The 17,816-nt window shown below is 38.7% G+C and overlaps 1 protein-coding gene and 1 pseudogene across 1 annotated transcript in view; one reads left to right on the forward strand and one right to left on the reverse strand.

Annotated features, from left to right (window-relative positions):
- Positions 1–17,816, forward strand: part of TTC6 (tetratricopeptide repeat domain 6) — a 246,572-nt gene that overhangs the window by 9,817 nt on the left and 218,939 nt on the right. The window contains exon 2 of the mRNA XM_074393424.1: positions 1,261–1,340. The gene's annotated coding sequence lies outside the window, so the exon portion shown is untranslated. The remainder of the gene's footprint in view (positions 1–1,260; positions 1,341–17,816) is intronic.
- On the reverse strand, positions 14,959–15,492 carry LOC101042959 (anaphase-promoting complex subunit 15 pseudogene; annotated as a pseudogene).

The following is a 17,816-nucleotide window of genomic DNA, read 5'->3' on the forward strand; positions in this document are numbered from 1 at the left end:
ACTCAGTAATCAGGATCCAGGTGGATAAAATAAAATATTTCCTTCACTGGACAACAGAAAAACAACACATCTTCAAAGCTTATTAATTTTTCTTGGATTGGTATGTGGGTAGGTGAATGTGGGGGAAATGGACTGGTACACAGAAGTCTCAGGCTGTGATCCCTGGCTAAATGCAGCTTCTGTTTTTACAGCTTACTTGGGAGAGCTGTTAGTTTTTCTAAGCATAAACCAGGCATTGGTTCTCTAAGCTCAATGTTTAGGCTACAAAGCACATACAACAGTCTTACATACCTATCTTTAGAAAAGGAATGACTCTGACCTCAAACTCAGCAAAATCTCTAGTGCATTACCATAGCTGGAGAACATCTAAGCAAAGCCCTTTGGAAGTGTAAAGTGTAAATGGAATGCTAAACATCAGCCACTACCTCCAAGAAAAATAAATCCTTAATTCCCTGCCAAGTACACCTGTTTTGGACCAGACTCATTAGTGTTACTTGTTTCTTTTCTTTTTCAAATGAGTAGTTTTACTCAGTTTTTTTTTTTTCTTTCTGCTCAGTGCTTGCTATTTTTATCTTGCCTTAAGAACCCTGAGGTCATGCCCCAGTGCCAGACTTCCAAGGTGCTCCAAAGAAGAGTGGTAGCTGACATCCTAGGGGTACATTCCTGAACTCCGTAATCTTAGATGTTAGAACCTCATTGGAGTTTAGGGTCTGGAGGGAAGCCTGGCAGATGTTGATTAGGTTGCCATGGGGAAGGTGGGGTGAGCAGGTGCTTGGAGAAGGCTGGAGCACCCTAGGGCACTGGAAGCTGCCTCGATGTTTGTTTCTGTGGATCAATAGCAGTACAGTAGGGGACTCTGCTGGTTATTCAGTTATGCCCTCCAGCTCCCCACTTTGCCAAGTTCTCCATAGGCCACACTACTTAGTCTTCCTTGCCTTTGGACTTCCAAATGGGTTTGACCAACGAAGGACAATGGTGCAGGACTGAAGGGCAGGAGGGTAGAGTGGTAGGAGTATTTAGGCCTCCTGCTTTCTCCCTGCCTCACTGTGGTTTTGTCCTTTATTTCCCCGTGTCTACAGTCGCATCAGCAGCCCCTCCTCCACAGTTTCAGCTTTCACCTGGCTGTGTTAACACCTCCTTTCCCCACCTTGCCCATTCAGATCAAAAGTGGCAATAACTTCCTCATATTGCTAGACCTTGAGTGACTCATTTTCTCTTGTTAGTTCCCTTTAATCCTACCTTCAATTTGTTTTCCCCCAGGAAAACCCTTTTTTGTGTGCCATCTGTTTTCTATGGGGACCTGATTGGTGAGGAGAGGAACGAGGATTCATGGAAGTGAGGTATGATGTGTTCAGTTCTTTCCAGTTCATCCTCATCCTGTAAGTAATCAAAAGGCTCTCCTCCTTCCCCAACACAATCTTGGAGTACAGCCATGAAGGCTCCAGGATTTCTGTGGTGGCTGGTTTCTGCAGGAAAGGCTGCATATGGGTCTAGCAGGGGAGCAAACTCTGAGTTTATTTGCATTATATTTGCCATTTTAATTTGCTGATTTGCATTTGACATAATCGTTAAAGTAACTGATGCTACAATCAAATATTGATAGTATCAAGATTTTGCTTTTTTTCTTTCAGTGAACTAAACTTTGCTATAAATCAAGGACTGAGACTTTTGCTAGTGGTGAGTTATGTTAATAGAAGCAGACACTAAACTAGGTCCAGTGACTGAGGGGCTCATGGGAAATGTCCTTGTGTGTTCCACAAGGCCTCAGCATCTTTGGCTCTTTATTTCCAGAACATTAAGTCTAGAGCTCAGTTCTTTTCAGGTCTGTGTCTGGCAACAACTCAGTCTTGACTAGATAAACCAGTGGCATTATTTAGATGTGACCATCAATGAGAATTCCATGTGCCAACATTGTGCTAGATACTAAAGATACTAAATTGAAGACAAGATTCTGCCTTCTAATAATTAAAACAATGTTTTAATATTATTGTTAAAAAATTTTGCATACTTCTATGTAGAAAAAGTTCATAAAAATGGAATTTCTTGGTTAAAATACATGCAAGTATTTAATCTTTTTTTTCTTCTTCTTCTTTTTTTGAGAGAGGGTCCTGCTCTGTTGCCCAGGCTGGAGTGCAGTGGTGCAATCATAGCTCACTGCAGCCTTAGACTTCTGGGCTCCAGCAATCCTCCCACCGCAGCCCCAAAGTAGCCAGGACTACAGGTGCGTGCCACCATGCCCAGCTAATTATTAAATTTTTCTTGTAGAGACAGAGTCTTGCTATGTTGCTCAGGCTGATATATTTAAGCCTTTTGAGACATTTTGCTATATGACACCTAGCAGTACTATGCCCTCAGAAATCTATGAGTAATCCTGTTTCCTTACTCTCATGCACACACTCTAACTTTGTAATTTGATTGATGAAAATCGTATAACATTGTTTTAATTTGTATTTATGAGATTAATCGAGTTGAATATTTTTCTATTTATTTTGGCCATAATATTTCTTCTTTTGGGAACTGCCTATTCTCACCTTCAATTAGCCAGTTGAAATTTTGGAGTGTCTACTTCCCATCTACAGAATATTGATTCCATGTCTGCCATAAGTGTCATAAAATTTTTACCAGGTTTTTATTTGCATTTTAATTTTATTTTTTAATGCATAATGAAAATATTTCAAAAATCTCTATTTTTATTTCTGGTTTCTGCTTTTTATGGTTTAGTGCTTATGAGTTTTTTTTTGTTGTTGTTGTTTCTTGAGACAGCATCTCTCTCTGACACCAAGGCTGGAGTTCAATGGTAAGATCCTGGCTCACTGCAGACTTGACCTCCTGGGCCTAAACAATTCTCCTACCTCAGCCTTCTGAGTAGCTGAGACTACGGGTTCACACCACCACACCTGGCTTTTTATTATTATTATTATTATCATTATTGTATTTTTTGTAGACAGGGTTTCACCATGTTGCAAAGGCTGCTTTTGAACTCTAGGATCAAGTGATTTTACTGCCTTGACCTTCCAAAGTGCTGGAATTACAGGTGTAAGCTACTGCACCTGGTTAGTGCTTGCAAGTCTTATCTATACGAAATAAAAATATTTCATCCAGTTGGAACTTATTCAGTCCATAAGACATGATTTTAATATTTGTTTCCCAAGTATTTAAACGTTTAGGTAGGCTCTAATTGTGAGGAGCCTCAAATTCTCTTTGGAGAACGGTGTTTGGACTTTGTTCTGTGGTGATGCATCAAAGCTGTGGAAGCTGGAAAGTCACATGGCCCTGCTTTCACTCACGCTGTAGTGAGCTATAGGAGGCTTCAAACCCATGTGGCAAGAGGACTGCTAGGTGGAAAAAAAAAACTAGGGGAAATCGTAGTGTTTCAATGACTATTGAATGATTTTATGCTGCTCTTTTGAGTCTTATTCCCCTCTCTTTAAGATGGTGCTAGAAGTATTAACGTTTTCATATGAAGGCATTACAATATCAACAAATTTGAAATACCTTTAAATCAATAACTAACTTCTCCTCCTCCAACTTCTTCTGTCTCCCACTCCCACCTTTTTAAAAATGAAGCTAGATCTGCCAGTCACAGTGGCTTGTGTCTGTAACACAGGCACTTTGGGAGGCCAAAATAGGAGGATTCCTTGAGCCCAAAAGCTCAATCCTGGGCAGCATAGAGACTCCCATCTCTACAAAACATTAAAAAATAATAATAATAATGGGGCATGGTGGCTCACTCCTGTAGTTCTAGCTATTTGGGAGACTCAGACAGAAGGATTGCTTGAGCCTGAGAAATCAAGCCTACAGTGAGCCATGTTTGCCCCACTGCTCACCAACCTGGGTGACAGAGTGAGACTGTCTCAATAAATAAATAAACAAACAAACTAGACCTAGAATACAGGTTCCTAGCACAGTATGACTAACTAGGGGACCTCAGGTGAATTCCTTAACCTTTTTGAAAAATATCTTATCTGTACAATGAAGATGATAATACTACCTAGGTTCCCTGTATTGTATCATCTTATGATATGGATACTTGAGTCCTTAGTTACTGTGTTTTGATTATACAAAGTATTAATGAACAATATTTATTGTTTTTTTGATTATATGAAATATTAATCAACAATATTTATTTGCCATTTAAATTGTTTCCTGACTATATGATAGACGTATTTCAAGGTTGCATTAATTTAAAATATTTTTTCAGTTTAGGAACATGGGCTGTATATTATTTTTGTGCAGCATTTGGGATAGTACTACGAACTTTTAATCACTTCACAAGCACTTTGGCTATTTGCTTGTTATTTTAATTAGCAGGGAAAAGCAATTTATTACTGGCCTGAAGAGGCTACTCCCACACTTAGAGTAAAGCTGCCCATACAGAGTACTCACAGGGCAGTGAGATGAATGCAATAAAACCACAGGGTTGGCAGATCCTTTTCTGTCGAATGCTTCTCATCTTGAGAGCATTCAGCAACCATTTTTGAACACAATGTGTTAGGGAGTGAAATAACAGACCTGAGAGGTTAGATTATGATCTCCATTTTACAGATGAGCATGCAGAAACCCAGAGAGGGAACGCAACTTGCCCACATGGTAAAGCTGTGTGTCCCAGCCTGGCTTTCTCTGTTTCTAGAGCAGAAGCTTCCTTCTCAGAAGCCTGAGGATGCCTGAGTGCATCAGTCTCCAAAGCTGGGCTGTTGAGAGGCCCCTCTCTAGGGAACTGTGGAGCACAAGACTTTTATCTTGAACTTCTGGGAAACAAGTTGCCCTCTTCCAGCACAGATCTCATGGAGCCTCTCTAGAATGTTTATTTCTTATTTTGACTATTCATGGCAATAAACTCCGGTACATTTTATCTGTAAATTCTCTCCACCTCATTTTTTTAATCACCTGAGTATTTGGAGAGAGAGGGGTTGGTATAGTATAGAGGAATATAAAATAAATATGTGCAGGCCTGCTTAGTGTACTGAGCAAAACTCATTCATCTACACTGTTTTCTCTAATTGGTTTTTCTTTTTCTTTTTGAGCTTTTAAAAATGGTGAGATATTACACAGGAAATTGAACACAATAGAAAACAATGGTTTATCACAAAGAGAAAATCTGAGATGCCATCATCAAGGTTAAAAAATAGAATGTTGCTAGCATCCCGACTACCCCGGAACTGCCTGCCCACTCACCATCACCGTCCCACTCCCAACATGGCTAGTCTCTGGACTTTCATGGTTGTTACCTTCTTCTGTTTATTTATAATATGCCAGCTGAGCCTACATCCATTAGCACTGCAGTTTTGGGACTTTATGTGATGAAATGATGCAGTATGTACTCCTCGCTGTCTGGCTTCTTAGCTCAACATTATGTTTGTGAGAGATTCACCTGTTTTGTTCCCCCAAAGCTGAAGTTTTAAGTCTCGGGGTCCAGCATTATTCTTTTAAACGTAGAAAGAGCAAGAGTTTTAAGTAAAAAGTTGGTTAAGCTTGACAAAAGCGGCCAATTCAGGCGGCTTCAGTCCAGGAGGCTCTTCAGGGGCAGTGTCTTTTAGCGCCGGGAGAAGTGAGGCCTGGGTTTGGGGTTCGAGTCCGAGGCTGCCCTGGAGCGGTCCCGCGAGGTGGGTGCAGTTGAGGTGAGCCATGGCGCGGGGGTAGGGGGTGGGAGGGCGCGCGGCTCTGCTCGTTGCCGGGCGACGGAACGCGTCCTTTCGTCCTTGGAGCCAGTCCACCCACCCGGCCCCTCGGCACCAAAGGCCTGCGGGACTCTCGCAATCTCACCGCCAGCTGAATGGGAGTGGAGGCGCCCTCGAAGCCGGGTGAGAGGAGAGCGCGGCCGGGGGCGCGGTGACTTCGTGCGGACGCTCTGCGAAGGAGAGGTGCGTTGTTTGGGCGGGGCGGTTGTCCCCTCTGTCCCGCCTCGCGAATCCTGTGTGGCAGGTTCAGCGCCAGCCCGGCAGAAATCAGGGTGGAAGATGGGGCTGGGGCACTGGGGCTGTAGTTTAGGGCTGCCTTTCGTGGGCGAATGAGCGTGGGTCGAAGAGGAGCTGGGAGAAGGATAGAGAACCTGGTAGAAGAGAGAGGTGGGTGCAGGACGCAGGACCGGACTGTGGGGACAGGAGAAAATACGTTTGGAAGGAGAAAGGAGGGGATTCAAAGAGACTTCGGGAGATGAAAGGTCACAGTGGACTTTAATTTTCATCTACCTGACCTCTGCTGTCCCTTTGCAGGGCAGCTTGTTTTGAGCAAACCTTAACTACCATTAGATGACTGCTCCCACCAGGATCAATGTGTGTAGTTTCAGAACAGAGAGCGGTTTCCTGAGTTTGGCTCGAATTCCTTGGTGGTCAGTGAGACACTGTGGGCTTAACGCGAGGATTGTGGGCATTGAAGGCCACAGACCCACAATGGAACTAAGGCAGACTACCACTGCAGAAATTTAAAGGAGATCATAGTTTTTTTTTTTTAATGTGCACATCTAAAAGTTGAACAAATTGCTTTTTCCCTGTCTACAACTTTATAGAGGCATAATTTATAGTCAGTAAACTGCGCAAATTAAGAGTTGTACAATGTATGAGGTACAGGCATACAATTGGATGAGTTTTGACAGATGCATACACCTTTGAAACATTTCCTGCTATCAGGATAATCGAACCTTTTCATTCTTCTGTCCTCTTTGCTCTCCACCCCTGTTTTTAGCCCACACCCGGCAACCAATCACTTATCTGCTGTGTGACACTATAGAAAAGTTTGCATGTTTCAGAATTTCACATGCAAGAAGGCATACACTATATGCCCTTTTGTGTCTGGCTTCCTTTACTTGGCATAGTGATTTGCCACAACCTGTGCCTTGATTACTGTAGCTTACTGTAGTAAGTTTTGAAATTGGATAGTGTATATCCTCTAGCTTTTTCTTTTTAAAACTTACGTTGGTGATTTTAAGTCATTTGAATTTATGTATACATTTTAGAATCAGCTTGTAATTTATATTTAAAAACTTGCTGTATTTTTTAAAAATTGGGATTGCATTGAATCTATAGATCTATTGGGGAGAATTATGATTTTTAAGAATACTGGGTCTTCCAATCTATGGATGTCATATGTTTTGGTTTATGTTGGTCTTTATGTAAACAATGTTTCGTAGTTTTCAGTGTAGAGATTTTGGACTTTTTTGTTAGCTTAATTTCTAAATTGTATGTTTTGTGGAGGCACTAGGGTAAGTGGAATTTAAAAAATATTTTCCAGTTGTTTACTGCTACTATATAAACATAGAACTGATTTTGTATGTTGTTAACTGTGTATTGTGTGACCTTGATACATTCACTCATTAGTACTTTTAGATTTTTGTAGATTCCTCAGGATTTTTACCCTAAAAATTATGTTATCTGCAAATAGGAACACTTTTCCCTTTTTCTTTTCTATCTTTATTACTTTTATTTCTTTATCTTGCCATATTGCCATGGCTAAGAGTTTCAGTATGATGTTGGATACACATGGTAAGCCTGAGACATTTTTGCCTTGTTTCCAACATTAGAGGGAAAGCATAAATATAATGTTAGCTGTAAATTTTTTGTAGATTATCTTAATTAAATAGAAGATGTTCCCTATGATTCATAGTTTGCCTAGAACTACTAATTTATTTTTATCCTGAATGGTTGTTGAATTATGTCAAATGTCTTTTCACTATCAAAATAATTATATTATTCTCATGTACTCTGTTAATATAGTGAATTATATTGATTTTCAAATAAATATAATGAAATCAAGATATTTAAATCAATTTTTCAACCCTAGGATAAACTCTGTTTGGTCAGAATGTAGTATCCTTTTCAAAACTGTGTTTTTTGGGTTTGATTTGCTAGTGCTTTGTTAATGATTTTTGCATGTATGCTCATGAGGAATATTAGTATGTAATATTCTTTCTTTAAAACATGGCTTTGCCATGTTTTATGTTTTACGGTTATGTAGATACCATAAAATACATGTTCCTTCCTCCTCTATTTGCTGAAGGAAATTTGTGTAAGATTGGTGTTATTTCTTTCTCGAATATTTGAGAGAAACATCCAGGGTTGGAAGTGTCCTTGTGGTGAGATTTTTTGCTGAAATCTCTAAAAAATATAGAGCTATTCATATTTCCTGTTTCTTGTGTTAATTTTGGTAAGTTGTAATTTTCAGAATTGCCCTTTTCACCTAAATTGTTAGATGTTGTTGGTATAGTGTTGTTTATCACATTCTTTTATTGCCCTTTAGTATCTTTAGGTTCTGTAATGAAATCCTCTCTTTCATTCTTCATATTGCTGATTTTTGTACATTTAAACAGTCTAGCCAGATGGGTTTTTAAATTTTGTTGATATTTTAAAAGAACCAACTCTTGACTTAGTTAATTTTCTCAATTCTTTTTTTTTTTTTTTAATTTTCTCAATTCTTTTTCTGTTTTCCATGTGATTGATTTATATCCTTATACTTATTATTTCCTTCCATTCTTTTGAGTATGCATTATTCTTCTTTTACTAGATTGTTAATGTGGAACTTTAGGTTGTAGATTTTAGACCTTTCTTCTTTTTGATTTCAGCGTTTAAGGTATAAGTTACCTTCTAAACACTGTTTTAACTATATTCCACACATTCTGATATGTTGTGATTTCATGATTATTCATTCTAAAATATTTTCTAAGATTTAATAATATCTTTTGTTTTCCATTTTTTTTTATCTATTGGGTAGTTACACCTCTTTGTATTACTTTAAGAATGGTTTCTCTAGTAATTACAGTATACATCCTTAACATTTTAGTCTACTTAGAGTTAATATTGAACTAGTTAACATAAAATGCAGAAACTGTACCACCATATAGTTTCTTTATCCAGCCCTATCCCAGCCTTTATGGTTTTTGTTGTCATAGGTACTGCATCTACTTACATAAACATCCCACACCACAATATAATTTTCATGCATTATTTTTAAACTTAAGAGAAAAAAAAATAGCCTCATGCACTTACTCAGACATTTGACATTTCTGGTCTTCGTTCATTCTTAAAGATACAAATTTCCTTCCGGTATCATTTCTCTTCTACCTGAAGACCTTTCTTTAGAATTTCATGTAGTTCCTATTGGCTTGTAAATAATACTTTTAGGTTTCTTTGTCTGAGTGTGTCTTTATTTTGTTTACTTTTAAAAAAATATGCATGCAAGATATAGAATTCTGGGTTGACAGTTTTGTTTTTTTTTTTTTTAATTTATCAATTTATTTATTTATTTATTGAGACGGACTCTTGCTATGTTGTCCAGGCTGGAGTGCAATGGCACAATCTTGACTCACTGCACCCTCTGGCTCCTGAGTTCAAGAAATTCTCTTGCTTCAGCCTCCCAAGTACCTGGGATTACAGGTGCCCACCAACATGCCTGACTAATTTTTGTATTTTTAGTAGAGGCAGAGTTTCACCTTGTTGGCTGGGCTGGTCTAGAACTCCTGACCTCAAGTGGTCTGCCTGCCTGGGCCTCCCAAAGTGCTGGGATTACAGGCATGAGCCACTGTGCCTGGTCTGGGTTGACATTAAAAAATATATATTTTAGCATGTTACAAATCCTGTTTCCCTGTCTTCTGTTCTTAGTGGTGTCTGATGAGAAGTCCATGGTCTTTTGAATTATTGTTTCCCTGTCAATAATGTGTTGTTTCTCTCTGTCTGCTTTAAAATTTTATCTTTGTTTTTGTTTTTGATCACCTTAAACAGGATTTTCTTTGCATTTATTCTAGTTGAGATTCACTGAGCTTCTTGAATCTATAAATTTGTCTTTCTTCAAATTCAGGAATTTCTCAAACATGATTATTTTTTATTTTTTTGAGACAGGTTCTCTGTCATCCAGGCTGCTGGAACAATCATCTTCCTTTTTCCTTGGGACATTAATTATCTGAATGTTAGAGCTTTTTGGTATTATCCTTACAGAGCTCTCAGGCTTTCTTTTTTCTCCTTCTTATAATGGATAGTTTCTGTGCATTTATCTTTCAACTTAGTTACTCTTTTCTATGACATCTCCATTTTCCTTGTCAAAATTTTTTTGGAAAATATTATATTTTCAGGTATAAAATTTCTCTTTTTATATTTTATTTCTCTGCCAAGATTTTCTTTTTTTAAATTTTACACATTTCTCTGTATCATATATATATATATATATATATATATATATAATATATATATAATTATATATATATAAATTATATATATATTATATATATATATTATATTATATATATATAAAATTGTACTTTAGGTTCTGGGGTATATGTGCAGATCATGCAGGATTTTTGCATAGGTACATACATGGCAATGTGGTTTGCTGCCTCCATCCCCCTGTCACCTATATGTGGCATTTCTCCCCATGTTATCCCTCCCCAACCACCCTACCCCTGCTGTCCCTCCCCTAGTCCCCCCAGACAGACCCCAGCGTGTGATGCTCTCCTCTCTGTGTCCATGTCTCATTGTTCCACACCTGCCTATGCGTGAGAACATGCAACTGTTTGATTTTCTGTTCTTGTGTCAATTTGCTGAGAATGATGGTTTCCAGATTCGTCCATATCCCTACAAAGGACAGGAACTCATTGCTTTTTGTGGCTGCGTAGTATTCCGTGGTGTATATATGCCACATTTTCCTTGTCCAGTCTATCATCGATGGATATTTGGGTTGGTTCCAGGTCTCTGCTATTGTAAACAGTGCCACAGTGAACATACGTATATATGTGCCCTTATAATAGCATGATTTATAATCCTTTGGATATATGCCCAGTAATGGAATTGCTGGGTCAAATGGAAGTTCTGTTTCTACTTCCTTGAGGAATTGCCACACTGTCTTCTACAATGGTTGAACTAATTTACACTCCACGATTTTCTTTTTACTTATCTCTAGCATATTTTCCTTTACTTCATTGAGCACATTTATAACAGTTGCTTTAATGTCTTTCCTAATACTCTCAACATCTGAGTCATTTCTGGACTGACAACTGTTGGCTATCTTTACCTCTGAGATTGAATGAGTCAATTTTTCTGAGTTTTTTCATGCCAACTACTTTTGGACTATATCCTGGACATTGTGAATGTTTTGTCATGTAGAGTCAGGGTTCTGTCATATCCTTTCTGAAGAATGTTTTTGTTTTTCATTTAGCAGGCAGTTCACCAGTCAGTTAAACTCACTGTAAGATCTATCTTCCTCTGTGGTTGGTGGTTTAGTTCAGCTAAATCTCAGTTCAGCTCTTTAAGCCTTTGCTGTGCTACTTTGAGTTTGTCCTGCATATACATGAATCAAAGGTCAGTCTGAGACGTGGGGTTTAGAGATAATTTGGGGATTATCTTCTCTGGGTCTCTTCCCCCTGGAATTTCTCTCTCACTTCTCAGTGATGTTTGTTGTTTGGACTCCTTTCCCTGATTGTTCTGGCTAGAGTGATGAAGGCCTTTCTATCAATGTTTTTGCCGCTTGCACTATGGCAGTCTGCAATTAAGAGACTGTTTGAAGAAAAACCACAATAAACCTGGAAACTTCTCTCCAGGGAAGTTTCTACAAATGTTGACTTTCTCCACAATCTTCTTGCTTTTGTTTACTCCTAAGAATTCTTAGGTCAATAACAAAATATTTTGTCCAGACTTTATATGCTGTTGTGCAGAATTGGTCTGTAAGATGCACCTGTGGATCTCCAACAAATTGCTTTTGAAACTTAGAGCAGGAAGGATTTTAACATGTCAAAAGCACAATGAACATTAAACACACACACATCATTTCATTTTTATGTATTATTTAAAAAAATATTTTTATTTAAGATAGAGTCTTACTCTGCCATCCAGGCTGGAGTTCAGTGGTTCGATGACGGGTAACTGCAGCCTCGACCTCTCAGGCTCAGGCAACTTTTCTACTTCAGCCTCCTGTGTAACTGAGACCAGAGGCATGTGCCACCACACCTGCTTAAGTTTTTACTTTTTGTAGAGACCGGGTATCCCTGTGTTGCTCTTGTTGGTCTTGAACTCCAGGGATGAAGCAATTCTCCCTTCTTGGCTTCCTGAAGTGCTGGGGTTACAAGATGAGCCACTGCACCTGGCCATAACATTTTATTTTTAATTTTGATTTTTTTAGAAATTAAAGGGAGTTGAAGAAGGGAAGATAGAAAATGGGGAGGAAAAAAAAGGCAGGGAAGTATTTTTTTTGTGTCATTAGCTGTTACATATTTCTATATGTATGTATTTTTTAAGGTAAATACATATTCACAAGGGATATAGGAATATTCTAGGTGACTGTTTATAAAGGGCTAAAATAGTTCATGAAATTATAGCTTTTTATAGTTTTTAGTTATAAAATTTCTGTGAGCTTTTGAATACAGAAAAACCTCTTCTGAGCCTGAGAAATATATTTTTCTCTATTTTCTATATCCCTTTAAATGAGCATCTGTAAGTGGTAGTTACTATTATTGATATTAGCAGGATTAAATGCAGCAAAACAAGTATTATAGAAAGTGCAGAAAAATAGAAAAAGATTTACTATTTTCTCATTCGCTTAGCAAAGTTATTAACATGTTTTTATATTTATTTTGTAATGACAAATGACAATGATGGCACAAACAGATCTCATTTCCCCCATTGATATTTCAAAAGCAAATATTGTTTTCAGGATATTTTTATTTTCCTTGAAAGCCTGAAGATTTTACTAAATGAGATAGATTGTCCCTGGGCTAAAAAGATTCTTTTAGAACTTTAGTACTGTGCATTGGGCATGGACATTGGCCCAAAATTTAGGAAGTGTCAATTGAGATGATACTTGATTATGGACCTAGGAGAACCCAAATCTTGTTCTTAATAAGTTATCCTTCTCAGTGTGGTATCTGACTACATATAGGAAGAGTTCAAGGTCAGGTAATCCATATTACTTTCTGGGCCCATTCCTAATGTAATACTCTGATGAGTTAGGCTTAACATATACAGGATTGCTTTTCCTTTGTGAGAGGGGTTTGTGCAGCTTGCAACCAAGTCATGTGGTAATCTGCTCCATTTATTTCTACTTTAGTTATAATCTAGAGCAGAATTTTGGATTCTCTGTTCCAATAGGAGGAACAGATGCAATGCAAAGAACCAGAGAGCAACCTGCAATGGTCTAGCAAATTCAAGCAGGCAGGCCTCCCTGAGGCTTCAGCCATTATTGGCTGAAGAACTTTCTTCTGATGGCTGACCTGGCCTTGTGAGAGAGAAGAAAAGGCTGGTTCTTGACCCTTCTGACTACTTTAGTGCTCAGGCCTTGAATCTCCTGGCAGGAGAGAAAGAAAAAGGTATAGACAGATTTTAAGAGCATTCTGTCCCATATTAATGTGTAGGGTAAACATAATCAACCAGGTTTGTGAGCTGCCACTTTGACATATCATGTAGATGAATACTTTCTTTTTTAGAGACAACTATATTATTTTTCCCTTGGTATCTCCAAACTAGAACTAGTGTCTCTTAGTAAATTACTCCTATGAAAGAGAACATCCTATTTTTTTCACAGGAATGATTATTTAAAAGTTATTTTACTTATTTTGTGTAGTAAAAGTGGGTAGGAATATAAAGGCACTTAGCTTTGATGGACTGGCCCATGAAGCACTGGGATACCACACATCTTGAATGTACAATAGAAGTTCCTGTTGAATTTAGAAGTTCTATTTCCTGTTGGTTTAATTTTAGATAGAAGGAGCAACTTTCCTGTTAAGAACTCATGGGAATGTACTGAGAATTGTTAAACAATGAACACTTGTTAAACTTCAATAGCAAACCAAATGCCTGGGAGAAGTGGGAAAGCAGGAACTAAGAAATAAAAGGGAAGTGCAAGTGGGAGAGTCAAGTCAGATTCTCAGCAGTTACTAATGTACTTCTGGTCTGTGCTCTGTTCCAGTTACTACCTTTCAACCTTTTGCAGGAAGAAATGCAGATAGTGTTGATATGAACATATTGCCACCTGTGCAAACAATAACAGCCAAAATACTATGGGGTGGGGGGGAAGGATTATACAGCATTTTTTAAAGTAGGGAAACTTTCTTAAGGGCTTTAGAAATATTTTCTAATGTCCATATCTTATGACCTGGAAAACTGGCAGCAGATTATTTTCACTTTTTAATATGAATCCTTTGGATGGATAACATTGAATTGTCCAAGGTCAAGTCAGTGGTGGAGCTAGGTAAAGAAACAAAGCCTACTGATTCCCAGATATGATGAGCTCTTCATGTAGCAGGGTCTTCAATTAAAAGCAATAGGACTATATTTGGAGGAAAAACAGGATATTTTCTTCATACTAGTCAAACATCATTATAAATGAATAATTAAAATTGTAAAGATAATTCTTTCATGAATTGATATGAGTCCAACTAAGAAATGTAGATAAGTGATAAAAATGCAAAGTAAATGCTGGGCATGGTGGCTCACACCTATAATCCTAGCACTTTGGGAGACTGAGGCGGGCAGATTGCCTGAGCTCAGGAGTTTGAGACCAGCCTGGGCAACATGGTGAAGCCCTGTCTCTACTAAAAATGCAAAAAATTAGGGTGTGGTGGTGTGTGCCTTTAATCCCAGCTACTTGGGAGGCTGAGACATGAGACTCTCTTTAACCCAGGAGGTAGAGGAAGGTTCCAGTGAGCCGAGATCTCCCCACTGAACTCCAGCCTGGGTGACAGAATGAGACTGTCAAAAAAAAAAAAAAAGCAAAGTAAAATAAAAATATATTTTCCACATTTAGGTTTTTGTTTTGTTTTGTTTTGTTTTGTTTTGGTGTGGGGCGGGGGTGGAAATCACTCCTTTGTCTTTATTAAAGAAACTTAGAAAGAAACCAGACCTGGCAACGAAGGGGTGAGGTACCGGCCAGGAAGGTGAAGTGGGGCTCAGGTCCTGGGGATTTCAAGTGCAGACTGATGGCCTGGGAGAGGCCAAGGACACCAGCAACTGAGGAGGTACCCAAGGGCACTTTCAGGCACTGGGGCCATCAGCTGGTTCTGTGGTCAGGGGTTGGGGGTTGGGATGCAGGGTAGGTTGGGCTAGCCTAGAATCTCCCTGAGGCCACCCTGCCTTGTCTACCTAGATCATCCACTGGTCCTGATCCTGTTCGTTGCCTTCCATGTCTACCTCATTGACAACTCATTGTAGTCATTCATCTCGTCCATGTCCTGCATGTTCTCATCATCCTCTGAGTCCTCTTCACTATCCTGATCGTCTTCATCATCTTCTCCTTCCTCGTCATCATAGTGCTCTGATGCTGGCTTGCCAATAGGAACCAGGTTGTTGTCTTTCTCTGCGATGCTTTGGAGCCAGGCCTGATGCTGCTGTTCCTGCTGCTGCAGCTCTGTCCCTTCCACACAGGGTCGATCCAGATTAAACCACAGTGTCTCAGTCACACGAGGGAGGAGTGAGGGGAACAAAGTGGACATGGCTCCTAGAGAGCTCTTTGACCTTGGCTGAGTCACTTGACCTCTCTGGGCCTCAGTGTCTTCATCGCGCGGGGAGGCGACTGCCGGCGGCGACCCGGACCACATTTAAGTTTTATGTCCATCTGGATTTATTTGGGTACATGACATGAAATAGATCAAAAAATGCACCAAATGGTTGTCCAGCTGTCTCAGCACAATTTATTAAAAATTTCTTTTATCATCAATTTAATGCTGCCTTTATTTTATAGCAAATATAATTTTTAATCTTTTTTTTCACTTTCTCAGTGTAGCTACTGATTTTAGCAGCAGTTTTTCAGTTCTAATTCTTATATCTGTAAACGTTTTATTTATCTGGTTGCTCCTCATTGAGAGACAAGTGTTCCCTCATTTCTGTTTTTCTTTCTTTCTTTCTTTCTTTCTTTCTTTCTTTCTTTCTTTCTTTTGCCTAATCCAACCTGTTACTTCAAATGAATTCAAAATTACTTTTCAAAGTTCAAAATATCATTTTCAGATGTTTGCATTGGCATGGAACCAATACAGTATTTTGGGAAACCCTAATACAATTAAAATATTTGGTCTTTCCATCATGGAACATCAACTTTCTATTTAGTTGAATCTTTCTTTAATGTCCTTCAGTAGAATTTAAAAATGCAATCAAGTAATTTCAGTACATTTTTTTTTTTAGGTTTATGCCTAGATACTTACTTTAAAAAATATTACAAATGGGCTGGGCACGGTGGCTCTTGCCCGTGATCCCAGCAGTTTGGGAGGCAGAGGTGGATGGATCACCTACTGTCAGGAATGCAAGCCAGCCTGGCCAATATAGTGAAACCCCATCTCTACTAAAAATTCAAAAAATTAACTGGGCATGGTGGCGGGTGCCTGTAATTCCGGCCACTCGGGAGGCTGAGGCAGGAGAATCACTTGAACCTGGGAGGTGGAGGTAAGCCGAGATAGTACCCTTGCACTCCAGCCTGGGCAACAAGAGTGAAGCTCCATCTCAGAAAGAAAAGAAAAGAAAAGAAAAGAAATATTACAAATGAAATTTTACCATCATATTAAAAACATTTAAAAAAATAGGGACAGGGTCTCTGTTGTCCATGCTAGAGTCCATGTTTTTGACAGGACCATTTTGGTATAAGGGAATTATTAGAGGATATATATTTTTTAAATTAAAATTCTTTTCAGAACTCCATTATAGTTCTAGTGTCTGTGTTTTCCGGTAGATAGTCATATCTGGAAATAATGATGATATTCCAGAAATGTTTCTGTCTATTGTTTTATTTATTTTCAAAGAAACTTGACCTTGAGTATTCTCTGAAGACTTACTATTCTTCTAGTTCATTGTATTTTGTTTGACTTTAATCATTTTACTCTGATTTCTTGAAATGCTACTCTTGGTGTGTTCTGTGAACACTGTCCTCTTCATTTTTCTAACTCTCCGCTCTTGCCGCTCCTGCTTCCCACGGGTAAGTGTGCCACACAACCCGCCATTGGCCCCTATTTATATTTACTGCTAGCCTGACTTTGGGTAATGATCTTTTAATATCTCAAAATCTACTTATGATCATAGCTAGCTGGCCCTGCTGAATAATGGATTTTTTTTAAATTGTAGTTAAAATACACATAACAAAATTTGTCCTCTTAACCATTTTAAAGGGTACAGTTCAGTGAATAACAGAAGTTTTATTATGACTAAGACTTCATTAGGGTGAGTGACTCAAAATCCCTATTTTATGAAGGAGCTTTAATTGCTTCCATTTATTCCTAATCATTGGCCAGGTCTTGTCAGTTTTACCTTGCTTTGCCTCTATTTTTACTCTGCTTCATTATCAAAGCTAGACTCAGGCTCCAGCTACCAGATTCTTATTTGCCCTTCTAGGTTTTATTCTTTCTTCTACTCAATGTATCAAGTCACTTTTCTGCTAAAAATGTTGAGTGGTTTCCAGTAGCTCACAGAAAAAGTAGAGAGTGGCAGTGAAGGCCTCATAATCTGGCTGCAGCCCACTCTGAGGCTGCTGTGGCTCAGGTGACACTTTGAGGGAGTAAACTGGGTCAGGAAGGGGGCATCTTCCACCAACTGGAGAGGGAAGGGGAAACAGCTGTCTAGTCACAAGAGCCGGAATTTGGCCTTTGCACTGCCAGAGCCTTCATTTTTCTTTTTTTCAGAGAAACTGCAAATCTGAATTGGTATATGAAAATCTTCCAAATTAAAATTGTTATCTATGAATTAAAATTGTGTAAACAAGCCAGACATTATTGCTCGTACCTGTAATTCCAACACTTTGGACAGCTGAGATGGGAGGATGGCAGGAGCCAGGAGTTAGAGACCAGCCTGGGCAACACAAGGAGACTGAATCTCTATAAAAAAAATTAAAATATTAGCTGAATGTGGTATACCACATCTGGTCGCAGC

This window comes from Saimiri boliviensis, chromosome 2 (genome assembly GCF_048565385.1).
Source record: "Saimiri boliviensis isolate mSaiBol1 chromosome 2, mSaiBol1.pri, whole genome shotgun sequence".
In the NCBI taxonomy this organism is placed as follows: domain Eukaryota; kingdom Metazoa; phylum Chordata; class Mammalia; order Primates; family Cebidae; genus Saimiri; species Saimiri boliviensis.